The 13993-nt window shown below is 48.5% G+C and overlaps 1 protein-coding gene across 1 annotated transcript in view; it reads left to right on the top strand.

Annotated features, from left to right (window-relative positions):
* The first annotated feature begins 279 nt into the window (after positions 1–279).
* The window catches only part of SYNE2 (spectrin repeat containing nuclear envelope protein 2), a 209653-nt gene continuing 195939 nt past the window's right edge, over positions 280–13993 (top strand). The window contains exon 1 of the mRNA XM_068397626.1: positions 280–362. The gene's annotated coding sequence lies outside the window, so the exon portion shown is untranslated. The remainder of the gene's footprint in view (positions 363–13993) is intronic.

Raw genomic sequence — 13993 nt, 5'->3', positions numbered from 1 at the left:
GCGGGTCAGCCTGGGGTGCTCCGTCCCCGAGTGGGAGGGTGCAAAGCGCCGGCAGCTCCCTGCCCCGGGCAGGCACCACACGCGTGGGACGGAGACCGCTCCGGAGAGACCGCCCCGGAGAGGCCCCCCCGCCGGCGGCACGCCGGGCCCTCCCGCGGCGGGGGGAGGCGGAGCGCCGGCCGGGCCGGGCCAGGCTGAGGGGGCCGCGGCCGCGCCGCCCTCCCGCCCGTTGGCGGGGAGCGCGCGCGCTCGCTCGCTCGCTGGCAGCGGCCAGGGCGGGGAGCGGCCGGTCCCTCCTCCTCCGCCCGCCCTCTCCGCCGCCACCCGCGCCCGCCGCCGCCGATGCCGGGACTGCGCCCGCGGTGAGTCTGCCCCGCCGGGAACCGCCCGCGGGAAGTTGCGGCGCGGCCCGGCTGCGCCTTTGTGCGGGGAGCGGCGGCTCTGCCCGACCCGGCCCCGGCCCCGCCGGCCCCGGCCCGCCGGTGCCGCCGCCCCGCCCGGCCCCGCTCCCCTCCGCTGCTCCGCCGCGGCGGTACCTGCCGCTCTTTGTTCCCCGCCGCCGCCTTTGTTCCCTCGGTGCCGTCTTCACCTTCGGCACCGCCCGCGCCCCCCGCGGGACGCCGCTGCACGGGGGGCGCGGAGCACCCCGCTCCCGGAGCGGGTTCCCCCCCCCTCTCCCAGCCCTTTTGCCGGGGAAAGGGGGAAAACACAACTGCGGGGCAGCGGCGGGAGTCGGCTCGGGGGAGCGGGGGGAGCGCGGCGGGGCACGGCCGGCGGCGTGAGCCGGGCAGTGTGTGGGCTCCCGCGTCGGCCGGGCCCGGCCCGCCCGCAGCCGTGTCCGGCCGCTCGCCCGGGAGAGTTTCCCCGGCCGAAAGCCGGAGTCGGCGGGGAGCGAGCGCCGGGAGAGGGGGGGCGGGGGGGGGGGCGTGCAGGTACATGGCGCTTCCCTGCAGCCCCGCGTCCTGCGTGGGTGCCGTGGGTTATCACCTGTAAAGTCCTTATCTCTTGGGTTACGTATTTGGAAACTGATGGTGGGCGGTTATTCAGGCAAAGTTCTCGCCAGAGCAAAAAGGAGTAAGTACTTCCCTGCGAGGGCCACGGCAGGTACAGGCGTTTCTTCAGTCGCTGTGTCACCAGTGCCAGGTCGCTGCTGCTGCCCTACAGAAAACGTTATCTGCTGGGGGCTGGGGTTTTCTGTTCTTCCCCCTGCACATGGGCTCCTTTCTCTTCCCGGCCTTGCATGACATCCTCTCTCCTGCCTTCCCTGCCTCCCAGCCTTCAGGGACTCCTGGCAGCCTCCCGGTTCCTCTTGGAGCAGTTATTACGGATCTGTGTTACTGCGGCCCATGGGATGCGGCACGTGGGGCTCTCGGTCTGTAACTTGGGGCTGACTTTGTGTCAGGTGCTGTGTGTGCGTGGATTTAAGGGAAGGCTCTCTGTCCTCCTTTCACCTCAGTCCTCTCCCTGCCCCTCCCAAAATGGGGTCATTTTTCTTCTCTTTTTGCCTGAGAGCTGCTGGAGGGATTGGAAGGTAGAGCAGGTGCACACTCCTCGGGTTATTCAAAGTGTACAGAGAAAAAACTTTGAGCAAGTTTGTTTGAGGGTTTCTCACAACTTTTGTCAGATCAGCAACTGTGTGTTCCTCACACCTCTGCGTCCCTCTTTCAGGGTGCCCTGTGTCTTGCCTGTCCTCTCCCCTTTCTTTCCATCGTTCTCTCTTTTTTTCTCACTCTCCGCTTTCAGGGCGATCTCCCGTCACAGGACAGACAAAGACGTAAGTGCCATGTGCAGGATCTTGGCTTGTTATTGCAACTGTTGGCCAAGCTAACGAAACCGTAGCTTGGCGGGCGCGTCTGTTTATACCTCTGTTTGAAATGCAATACCTGCAGAAGGGACACACGTGGCCTCTGGCGCTTGGGTAGCTGAGTCATGGGCTTCGGCCACTTCTGGGGTGGTTTTACAGCTCCGAGAAGGAGCACGGTGGTGGCTGTTAATGCCGCCCACAATAAATATCCGCCACCCCCCAGGCACATGCACACACAGCTGCCTCGTGCTGAAATCAGGGCAGCCTAAATAATTGATTTCCAAGGCAGAAGAAGACACATAACGGGAGGGGACGGGTGGTGTGGAGTGAGTGTGTGGTGGCAGGGGAGTGGAGGCCCTGGCATCTGCCGGTGAGGGCGAGGGGGATGAGTTGAAGCAGAGAGGGATGGGCAGTGACACACGGGAGTTAGGAGAGGTGATGAAAAATTAGCGGTGACCGCAATAAGCGTCTGTACTGATGTGGACTGTGGCAATGTTTGGGCCCCCCTTGTGCGAGATGCTGTACAAACATGTATTCAGAAGTGTATAAATTATGTTTGTTCTTCACTTCTTCATAACGAAGGGTAATGAATGATAATTGCCTTTTTACTCTAGTTATTTATAAAAACATATATCAAAGTTCCTTTATTTAAACAGTTCTTTACAAATAACCTCAGGAAGGTGTATTTTAAGTGCTGTTGATATCATACCTTATTAAGAATTGAGCATGATGGTTTAAGAGGGGGAAAAGGAACTTTTTTTATCTCATAAAATCTGATGAAAAGTTTATTAAAATAAATGAGAACTTTGTTGGTGTCAGTAGCACTCGGCCAGTCCTGTAGTGTGCTAGCTATTTTTTATTTATTTGTCAGGCAAAGATTTTAAGCGTAGACACAATGAAGTAATTCAAGAGGCGGCGTGCATTACTGGCTAATGATCTAATAGGTTGAAAATGCTTTATCTCCCTAGTTGTTAATTTTAAGTTTCATGGTATAAGGGAAAGTAACAAAAGAAAAAATTGTTACTGTTTGTTCCTTTGAAGTTTTAACTGTGAGTTTTATATTATTTCTTCTGATAGGTTTTTGGGCAAAGTTGCTTCTTGTTTCAGGAGAAAAATGCTTTGTTTTGGGGGAAAAATGGGCCACAGTTTAGCCCTTTTACTGAGTTCATTATACACATTGTAAAACCCCTTTACCAATAATTCATTCCATAAACAGCGAGTTCAGCTCTGCTCGGTTTCCTCTCCCATCTGAATATAGAAGTGAAATAAAGAAAAAGTCCCAAAGAGGGTATGAAGAAGCGCAGCTTGGAAGATCAGGTATAAAGAGCCTCATTCATGTTGGTTTATCTGTAGTACAGGGATATGCCCTTACTCCATGAATCATCGCCTGACATCTGTTTGCAGCGCTGTTTTCTTAGCAACTGCGTCTCTGTTTTAGATCGGGACTCTCAATGGCCGGGTTTGTACGGAGAGATGCAGAGAGACGATCCAGACTCTTCCTCGCGAAGCTGTGCCTTTCAGCCCATTTACCCAATTTCTTTTCTTCCCTGGGGCACAACAAATACCGGCTTTAAAAGTCTACCAGCTGAGATGCTTTCTCTGTGTATGTGCAGAGAGATGCTTATCTGTTGCTTACCACAGCTGAAGCATTTCCCCAACATGGATCTGGCAGCGTGGGAGAGCACCTCTCAGGTTGCAATGGGCTGTGTCATTTCTCATGTTGAAGGAATGAGCCCTGTGTGCCACCACGCTTGCCCGAGCTTTCCTGCAGTTTACTTTGAACTGTCACGGGACTTTTAGATGTGGGAGAGGACGTGGTCTTGGTGGAGTGCTGGAAACGTAGATGGTGATGGCGAGGACCCACTCCTAGCGACGTGCCTGTTTGAACAAGCAGTAAGATTAGGCAGTGGGATTATACCTGTGGAGTGTGGAGCTCGGTATGAGTAACGCTTTGGGATTGGATCCATAAGCTGTGATTAAAGGGAAGGTGACATTTCATACACCTCTCACTAATCTTCTTTTGCCTGAACTTCATCCCTGGCCAGTGTGGGTGGAAGACTCCTGTCACTGAGACAAAGGTGACCAGGTAGCCACTGGGAGATCAGGTTGATCTGATTTTTGCTGGCTGTGCTCCATGGTGGCGATCGAGACCTGGCTTGGGTCTGGGGGAGGTTTTTACTTCAACTGATGTGGATGAATTGGTCTGGAGTGTAAACATATGTCTGGGAATACAAGTTCTATGTCCATGTGAAGGGACAGGCTATGTTCACCACGCTTCCTCCCGTGCAAACATGCAGCTTTCCCAGGAGGAGCAGAAGATTATACCTACTGGACTGTGAATCAAAAAATATACTGTATGTTACCCCATAGGACATGGATTTGACTACCTTACCCTTCCTGGACTGACTTGCGTCCCATGGAGCATGAAGAGCATCAGCAGCAAGTAGTCACTGTGAAGGATGAACATATTTTGGCTTGGGATAATGCTGAGAGGGGAGAGACCTCTGATGTCTAGAGCAAAGGGGTTGCAGAGTGGAGGTGGGAAGGCTAAACAGTGTCTCTGAATACCGGCCAGCTTCCTGCGACCTTCATGGATCGCACACAAGTCCCGGTGTTAGTGAGGATACGAAGAAGACATCCTCTATAGATCACCTAAATGACGGTGTTCACAGGAGGACACGAAGCAAGCTGCTTCTATGGAGATGCGAAAGGGCCAGGACAGGGGCAGAAGAGGGAGTGGGGAAAAAACTTCTGTTTAGCTCAGCTGTGCATGCAGGAGGGGAGCAGAAAGCTGCACTGGGGAAAGGGCTGGTGCAGAACAGGCTGTTATCTCCCCACAGGAGGGGAAATGGGGCAGAGCTTTGACTCTGGGCTTAACTTCAGTCTCTGGTCTGTCGTAGGGAGGCATGTTTGCTTTCTAACCTTCCTGCAGTGTGCTGATAACTCCCTACACAATGCAGCTGCACAGATTGGCTTGAGAGGCTTTTAAGGAATTGCTGACCCTGATACAAGCAGTGCTGTTTGTGGCCAGGGATGGAGAAGAAGAGAAAAAAATGGTATTAGTTATTTGAGCTTTACGACTCAGGCTGCAAGTTCTATCAAAGGAAATGACAATTGAGATGGAAAACAAAGCACTTGTAATTGCTTTCACGGAAGTGTAGAGAGGAGGCAGAGACGTGGGTTTTACAGGAAAAAGTTTTGCTTTCTGAATCTTTTGGCCTGTTGGTTGCCAGGAGAAAGACAATAAATTGGTGAATGATGGAGTGAAAGGGCAAGACAGAGAGGGGGAATGAATATGCTGCTGAATGTGCCTTGTTGGTCTACAGCAAACGTCCAGTGTACAACTGGCCATGATGTGGTTGTAAATGCACTTCAGAAATGGGTTCGGTTCAGTTTGCATTAGTGAGACCTCAGTTTTGTGTTGGGTTGGTTTGTGTTGTTACTAACCACCTAAATGGTGCAGGGAGGGAAATGAAAGCTGCCCCACAAGCAGCATGTCCTGCTTCTTGGAGGCTCTCGTGTAGTGAGCAACGTGGAGCTTTGCTTGTAGGAATATTTGGTGAAAGCTTCAAGTTCAATGACTAAATGAAACTCTTCTAGCAAAGCCAAGTCCTCCTGGTGAAGGTGATTGCGTATTGTCTCGTTACAAGATGTTTACGAGGGAGGGAAGCACAGAGCGCTTGCACAATGTGTCTCTGGTGGATACGCTCTGTCTCACTTAGGTGTAAACCGAGGGGGATGCTGCTTTGCTTTCTTCCTTTCCCCCAGCTTAAAAGGGTGAGATTCGTCTTGCCAAACTACAACATAACTATCTGCGTGAGAGACAGTTCTCCAGACTCCTTTCATAGTCACAAGAGAGGAGCAAACACTTTTGGGCCATGATTCATCCACCCTGAATTGGACATCTAAAAATACATCGGACAAACTGCCCGAAAAGTGCCTGCTTCTCTCCATTGTTTCTGCAGAGTTCAAACAATGAACGTGCATGGAGGCATCTCTTTTGTAGCTGTTTAGTGTCAGGAGAGCCGAATCTTGGCCAAAGTGTCTAATATCCCAGGAGAGATTCTAGGAGGGCTCTTCGTGTCCTCATTTCTGCCAGGCTCGGCACCCGTGTAGGTTGCGTGGTGTAAGGTGGTGTGTCTGGAGGGCTTTACCCGACACTGGAGAGCAGACAGCAATGTCCAGTTCAAAGCCTTCCTCCTCCCCTGGTCAGTCATTGGATTCAGAAAAGCTTTGGGCTGGACCCACAGCGCCAGACAATCTTTGGCTATAAATAAGAGGCCGAAGGGGATTTGCAGAGTGGCTTTTTCAAGGTCGCACATCAGGTTAGTGGCAGAGGTGGAAGCAATGAGGATGACTGCAGGCTCCCAGAGGTGTGTTCCTTCCCCTGCCCGTGCTCCTCGCAGCTGCCTTGCAATCTGCTGCTCTCCCGGGGGCGAGAGCGGCTGCCTGGCGCTTGGGGGTGGACGGCACCCGGTACGTACCTGTTTCCTTTTTGTGAAAACTTTCTGCAAAATTATATAGGCTGTTACTCATCCTCCTTTCCCTGTCCTTTCTCTTCCAAAAATCCATAGTTCAGGCACGTAGTTGGATTGTGTCCACTGGGCTGGTGTGGATGATTGTATGTATGCTCTTAACCTGCAGCAAACGGCTAAACCTTGGAGGAGTGAATGTGCTTCACTTCAGGCTCGCAGGGGCCTAAGATGGTGTGTGTGGTTATTCAGCGGCGTTCAGATGATGCATGAAACTCTTTAAACTGACATATCTTAAAACTTGCAATGCATATCTGAATGCAAAGCTCCAGGAGCTGTGGGGCTGCACGGGGAGCTGTGACCTGGTCCGCTCTGAAGTAGTGCTGCCGCCGCTGTGTTATTTACCGGTCTGGAAAGAAATAATCCCTAGCTTTTCTGGAAAAAGCCTAATTTATCTGCGCAGGTTAACTGGGTATGATAGGGATAGAATTCCTCCTGTGTGGAGAACTAGTTTACAGCAGAAGGTCTTCCTTTGCTAAATGAGCTGAGTGTCTAGGGGGAGAATTTGTTGAAGGAATTTGCTTGTATAGCAGAGATACAAAGTACGGGCAAGTGTTAAATAGATCCTGTGCACTTCAGATTTCAGGCAAATACCAGAGCATTCTCCTATCTCTGTTGATACGTGAGAAAGAATATGACAGCAGTGAAACAGAAAGGACATGTTGTCTGAGCCAGGATTTGATTCCTGAAGTTCTGCTTAGGGGGTCTGTGGGTGAACTCCAAGAGGTGAAACAAATTGCAATTTGATCCCGGAGAGAACAACTGGGGAGAGGAGGGAAAGAGCAAACTATTAAATAAGAGCTGGGAGAAAAGCCAGTCTCCAAAAATAAACATTGAAGATCAATTCCAGGTATTTCCTGGTATTGTCATCCTGCTTCATCAACCACTTGGACTGTAACAAGTGGTTTCACAGTTAGCAGAATGACAGGTTTAGGGTTGTTTGTTGGGTTTTTTTAAAGAAAAAAAAAAGTGTCTGATAGGTTGTTCTCAGTGTCGTTTCTTATGCAGAACTGGGTGGGATGTTGGTGATGAAATACCCCTGGGATGGAGAAAGCAGAGCCTGTTATTGTAAGAGGGAAGTAACAGCAGAGCCGGCTTCATTTCGGGGGAGTAAAAAATCTGAATTTTGTTCAGTGAAAAATCTGAATTTTGAGGTGCCCAGTTATGTGCCCAGGGCACCTCAGCAGTTCCTGAGAGGGAGGAAGCAGATACTTGAGCAATGTAAGTGTGAGCATTGTTCCTGCAGAGCAGTTGTGCCTTAGTGGGTCTGTAGGTAGACTTGGAATGGCTTTACAGATAACGTTTGCGAGTGAAAAGCATGGAGGTGACTCTGGACACGTTTCTTCTTGCAAAGATTCTCCAAAAAGCCAGTCCAGGAATTTACTGTACCGAAAGCCAGTGCGTGGATTGTAAGGAAATGGAAGCATATCCTGTTCCAAGGACTCGCGTTGGCCGTCACACGCCATCTCCTTGCTGGAGTTTCATCCTAGACGCTGACTCCGAGAGGCACGTCTCTGCAAACCATACCGAAGCATGCCTCCGTGGGCTGGAGTTGGCTCGGGCGGCCTGACGTGGCTCACGGCTTGCCTCACCTGCTTGGCCGTGGCCGTGCTGCGGCTGCCGGGCCCGGGAGAGGACGGTACAGCAGCTCCGCTTACGCAAGACGCGTTCTCGGTTGCTTGACTGAACTTGTCTACGAGTAACTTTTGTGTTAGTAATATTGCTGCCTTCCAGTGAGGGAGATGCACAGGGCTCATGGGCATTCGTCCTGTTTTGTCTCCGTTGTAAGAAATCCTGATTCTCACCAAAAGCAGCTGGGACAGCTCTGTGATTCAGGCATTGATGAGGAGACTGTCATCCTGCAGATGCAGAAGGGGAATGAGTGAAATAAGTAAGGCATCCTTTAGTCTGGGGTATTTCTGATTTGGAGTCCTTGGCTTTGCAATTGCAACTGTATTTTTTTTTGATTTTGTATAGTGAGAACAATTTATTCTAGCAGGTTACTGTGTAGCACCAAGTTCTTTCTCATGGGTTGTCTATGTGCAGTTTGGCTGTTTGGTCCTCTCTGGCAACAGTGCTGGTAAGAATAACAGTGTTTGGCCTGGTTTTCACTGCACACAAAAAGTTGTTCTACAGGCTTGAAACTGTGCTATAAATCAGAGATTTAGGTTTGTGGGGGATTTTTTTTTTCCCTAAAACAACTATTTCTCTGAAAGCAAAAAGAAAGTAATTTTATTTGTCTTAAGCAGTAAACAGAAGTGCTTTACTTTGTGGAGCAGTGCAGAGGCTCCGCTGAGTTGCCTGAGCGAAGCACTGGTTTTCTCCTGCAGTGGAGGGTCCTGCATAGTCAGCGTGGGAGACAACACCGTCAAAAGGCCCTTTTCAGGTGTGCAAACATGCAGGCTGTGCTTGGAGAAAGGCTGCTTTGCCCACCAACCTTGAAGTACATGGGACAGAAGGTGTAGAAACAAATGAACAAGACCCTGACTAGCACTTTGGGGGGATTTTGCAGCTGGAAGAATTATAAGGACGTGAAAAACTCGCTCTTTGGAGAGGCGGCCCCTCCGGGTCTGAGCAGAGGTCTGCTGGGGGAAGAGTGGTAGTTTGCATTGCTGTAGCCTCAGTTGGACATGCTTGAGAGAGAAGCTGATGAATTCACAGCTGCCAGGCTAGGACCTATCATTTAAATTGTAATTTGCCCTTCAAATTTGGCAAGCTTCATTTGCCATTTGCTTGACAAATCTCTCTTTTGTGTTCTCCTCCTGCCTGCGTAAAACAGCAAGCGCTGCCAGAGAGCTACTTGCAGTGGATTCCTTTTCTCTGCTATATTTAGTGATCAAAACAAGTTCGTGATCTTTACAGGACTACTGCCAAAGCAGATAGGTTTAGCATGAGACATGCCCGTTCTGTTTTGGCTCCCAAATACACGTTGCATTTCGCTTTCCTCCTCTTCCCTGACTCCGTCAATGGCTCTGCCTGTGGAGGTCTGTTGTGCAAACATTGCACTGCTGCTTCCAGTGATTTAGCTCAGTAAGAACAAGTCCCTGCTTTAGTGAGAACTCCTGCGTCTCCTGCTACCATCCCTACCTTTCCCTTTTCTTCATTTCCTGAAAGAGCAGATTACTGCTCTTCAGGAAGATCTTTCTGAACAAGAACAGCCTTATGATTTAATTGAGAAACTCCAGGCCTTTTATTGCTGAGGCGAGCTTCACTCGACAGAATAATCTGTTTGGTAACCATCTGACTGTTTCCTTTATTTGGGGAAAAAGGGAATTAGGAAGGCAGTGGAAAGGAAACATTTGTATTCCTTCAAAGGCAGAATATTACTGGGAGCCTGATTCTCATTAATATCATGTCATTAATACAAAGCAGGTGTAATTATTATATACTGCTATTTTAAATACCTCTTACGATGTGTAAAGTGGCTCCAGTGTTAATGGGAAGCTGGCTGTGAGTCTCTATTAAAACACTAACCAAAGAATTCCAGTTGCAATCCAGGGGAAAGAAAGAAATGTTTGTAAATAAAGGACTTCTTGTGATACATCTTGTTTGGTTAAAGCAGGCAGCTTTGTCCTGTTTGTTGTGATCAGAACCCCCTGAGAGTTAAGCTTGCCATGATTGCAGGCGGTTCCCTCCCCCTTTCCTTTCCTTCTCGATTGTAAAAACTGACCCTGGGCCAGGACGCGCCGAGGAAGGGGTATGATGAGCTGTGCGCAGCCCTTCGCTTTTCTGATGGGAACTGCACGCCTTAAGGTCAGAGGTCTGTCTGTGCCCCGCGGTGCTGGGACTGCTGTGGCCATGCTGCACCCTTTCCCCTTGCCGAAAGGAGGCCAGGCAGAGCGTGGCTACTCGATGCAGTGCCTGGCTACCCGCCTCGCCTGAGCCCAGGTAGCCAGGGCAGGGGGGTCAGATAGGGGCAGCTTTCATGTGACAATGGAGGAAGGCTTGTAGGAGTGAAATGATGGCTACTGTCATCTTGTTGCATGCTTTCCACATTAACCAAGCGGGTAGGAAGAGGTCATGTTTATGCACTGGATGTAATTCCCAGGTACATCACAGATCCCGAGCCAGCTTGTGTTTCTCATGTTGTTTTTACGATAACCCTTCCCCACAGCCCCATTATCTGCAGGAAGCGGCCTTGGGGCTGGTGCGCTGGGCAGCGGGGTAGTGTGTGAACAACCCCTGCTTGGGGAAAGCTTTTCCATTCTGGCCTTGTGGCAACACACCTGGCTTTTTACGTATAATTGGAGGCTTCTGGGCATTGCACAGGTAGATTTGGGCTGGCGTGTGCTTATGGGCTGTGTGTTTTGAAGGTTGAATTGTCATCCAAACCCTTGACTTCGATGGAGCCATGAAGTCACCATAGTATTTTTGGCTTCCTGCACAGCAGTGTGCCCTGGGGTGATCGAGGGGCATGGCATCAGCCTTCTGAGCCTCCAGGCATTCATTGCTCTGCCTTTTTACATTAGCAACATGTGATTTGGAGTTCTGAGCAGTTCTTGTTTTTGTTAACGATGTGGGAAAACTTGGAAACCAGTTGAAAACTGAATGTTTTCTCCAACTTCAGTATGCTTCGGCACTGCATTTCCACTCGGGAGTAGATAAATGTGGGATAGGCTCTTATGCTGAGGGCAAACAAATGCATCGTGCACCTCCACGGGTCAGCTTTTGTGAATGTGTGGACAAGGCTTAACGCTGTTAATAAAAGCATTTTTGTGTGTGTGTTAACAACAGCATGGAATTAGTGCCGTTTTCAAACTGTGTAATTGTACCAGGATGACTGATATATTACCACCCCCCTGAAAAAAGAAAAAAGTCAAGAAAGACACTTTCCAACCACATTTTTAAATTGATTAATGCAATGAGAAGATCCATTGTGCTTCTGGAACAAGAAGTATTACTGATGTGTAAATCAAAGACAAACCAGCAACATTTGCTGGCCTTAAAAAGTGGTGTGGCTCTTGTATACTCATATGCTTGTCCTGGCACGTTGTCAAAAATTATAAATAGATTACTGGGAAGTCCTTGGATAACAAAAATGTACTGCTACTGGTTGTCGTAAATAAACTAATAAGAGATGTTTGGTCTTGCAGCTCTTATTCTTCGGAGGAGTCCTTGCTTGTGCATATAGTTTCAGTGTGTCAGTTCACATGAGGCAAGACTATTTCTGTGGCAACGGGGTACAGCTTTGTGTCCATCCCTGTATCTCGTGCAGACCTAATGTTCTCTGGGCTTGGTTCTTCCTGAGCAGAGTTGTTCAGCATTTTCCAAGCTTTTCCCTTTTCGATTCCTTCACCTCCAGCTACTGATAGCTTAGGAAGACCCAAGGCCAGACTTGTTTGAGCATTATCCCAGGCACTGCAGAGTCTCCCTAATGCCACATGCTCTAATACCCCTTATTAAAAGGCTGGCTGATACCCATCTGACTGTGGTAGGGTACTATATAGGATCAGAAGACTGTAGCCTCTTTCCCCCATCACCTTCAAAGTGATGGAAGCTAATGAAAGCCCTTTTCTTCCTCCAGGAAAGCACAGAGAATGTGCCATTATTGCTTACTGGGTGATGACAAATATTTTTCTGCCAGACAAAGAGAAGTAGTCAGCTGCTCAAGTGGGGAAGTCAGGGTAGATCTGTCAACGGTGCTGTCCTGATTTTTGCTACCTGAGGATCTGCCTTTGAAAGGAAGGGGATCAGTATGTTTGCTGTGTGATCCCATGCCAGTTGTGGACCTGTATACAATCTGAGATCACTCACAAGAGTAATGTTGGCAAGCGTTTTAAATGTGAGGGATGAACTTCAGGCTGGAGCAGGACCTTAAGAAAAGAGAGCAGTTTAGCGTAAAGATCTTGGAAAATGCATGCTTTAAACAGACCTTCCTCCCCACCCCTGTCACTGTGTGAAAAAATGGTGAAACTGTTGTAAATGAAGTGTTGAGGAGAAAAGCATGACCATCCAACTTAAGTGCTATGTGAACTTCTCTGACTTAACAGAGGTGTGAGTACATTGGAAGTAAGGGGAAAAGAAAACATTGTAAAAAAGCAAAAACTCAAACCAACTTGATGTAAGGGATATTCTGTGGTAATTCTTTAGGTCATGTTATCATGATTTGGATCCCAACAATTTGCCTTTATGGAGGCTGTGACAGACTTACAGAGAATGGTTTACCAAAAGAAGGCAGCTCAGCAGTACTTTGCAAGGCTCAAGACTTGCACTTCTTAATGTTACTGCTTCTCTCTGAATGTAAAATAAACAGAGATCTTTGTTAATAACCAAAAAGGAAAAGGGTCTTCAGTCGGTCTGCATTGTGGAGCTTTACTTCCTTTGAACTAGTTCACCAAAGATAAAAATCTGCTGTTCATGATGTTGGCTCGACTGAGTACATGAGTAATAATAATCTGTTGCTAGGAACAGACTTCAGTTTACATGTTGAGGCCTCCATGGAGGGAAAGTCTTTTGAGTCCCTGAGTGGGTCATAAATAATCAGTGGCACTTGAAAAGAGGAAAAGTAAAAACAAGCGGTTGGAGATGCCATGCAAAGATGTCTGTAATTCCTGTTGCAACACCAGTGGAAAGCATGTAGCCAACATAACTGGGAAAATATGGGGCATGTGTTGTCTACAAAGGCAAAACCAATGAATATTATTTAATATTATAATATTCAGCTACCTCTAGCTGGGCTTGTTTGCAAGGTGTCTGCTGGTTTCAGCTTTAAGGATCACACACCTGAGCTAATTTCATGCCATACGATTTTTCAAGCTTGGCTCATGGGGAGGGGTCTGAGGGTACATCTGTGCAGCAGGCTGCGGCACAGGGTAGGGGCATGCAGGAGGTTGCTGTAAACTCAGAGACAGCAAATGGTCTTACCTGGGACAGTATGGAAATCACGCCAGCTCGTTTACCTTGCTTCCTAATCAGTGTGCAGAGAGATGTTTTGTAGAAGTAATCTTAAATAATTAATGAAACATGCATTTTATATTTTAACTGTAGTTACATATGTTGTTTTGCAAATGGCAGGAGTTTCACTGTAGAGGAGCATACTGTATAACTGCAATTTGTTTCGTACTTGGAGCAGCTGAAAGACAAGTTTTGCAAACCACCCTGATCCAAACTGTAATGTTAAGGCTAGGAAATCCTTGCTAATGAATCCTCAAAATCCATCTGAAACTTTTTTTTCCCCCTTTCTTCTGAGACAAGAATGTCCTTATAAAGACCCTACTTAAGAAGAGCATCTCTTAGGTCTCATCAGGACTTAAGACTCACTGCAGACATGGTATTTAAATCAGTGTGTCTGTTCTCATGATAAAATCTCTGGAATGATTATTTTCAGGTTAATTCCTTGAGATTTCTGGTCTGCTACCTGCTCTTAGGTTTCTCTCTGTCAATGTGCCTACATCTGTGTGTTAATACCCAGTACATTTTTTAATTCAGCTGAATTTGGGAAAGGAAGAGAGATTCCAAGGAAGTTAAGCTGAAATTATGACTGTGCCGATCTAATTTCCACCTATGTTTTTAGGTGCCCATTGTGAGAACAGCTGGAGAGGGAAGAAGTACTCTACCAATAGCCACTAGAGGAAAGCCTGGGTTTGAGTCTTCAATGCCCTTATCACAGGAAAAGCTTTTGTTGATGGTTGAACCGTTTGATCTGCAGGTTGAGCCC

Source organism: Nyctibius grandis, chromosome 4, assembly GCF_013368605.1.
Source record: "Nyctibius grandis isolate bNycGra1 chromosome 4, bNycGra1.pri, whole genome shotgun sequence".
Taxonomy (NCBI): domain Eukaryota; kingdom Metazoa; phylum Chordata; class Aves; order Nyctibiiformes; family Nyctibiidae; genus Nyctibius; species Nyctibius grandis.
Note: the sequence above shows the minus strand (reverse complement) of the source record. Positions and strands in the feature narration are given on the sequence as shown.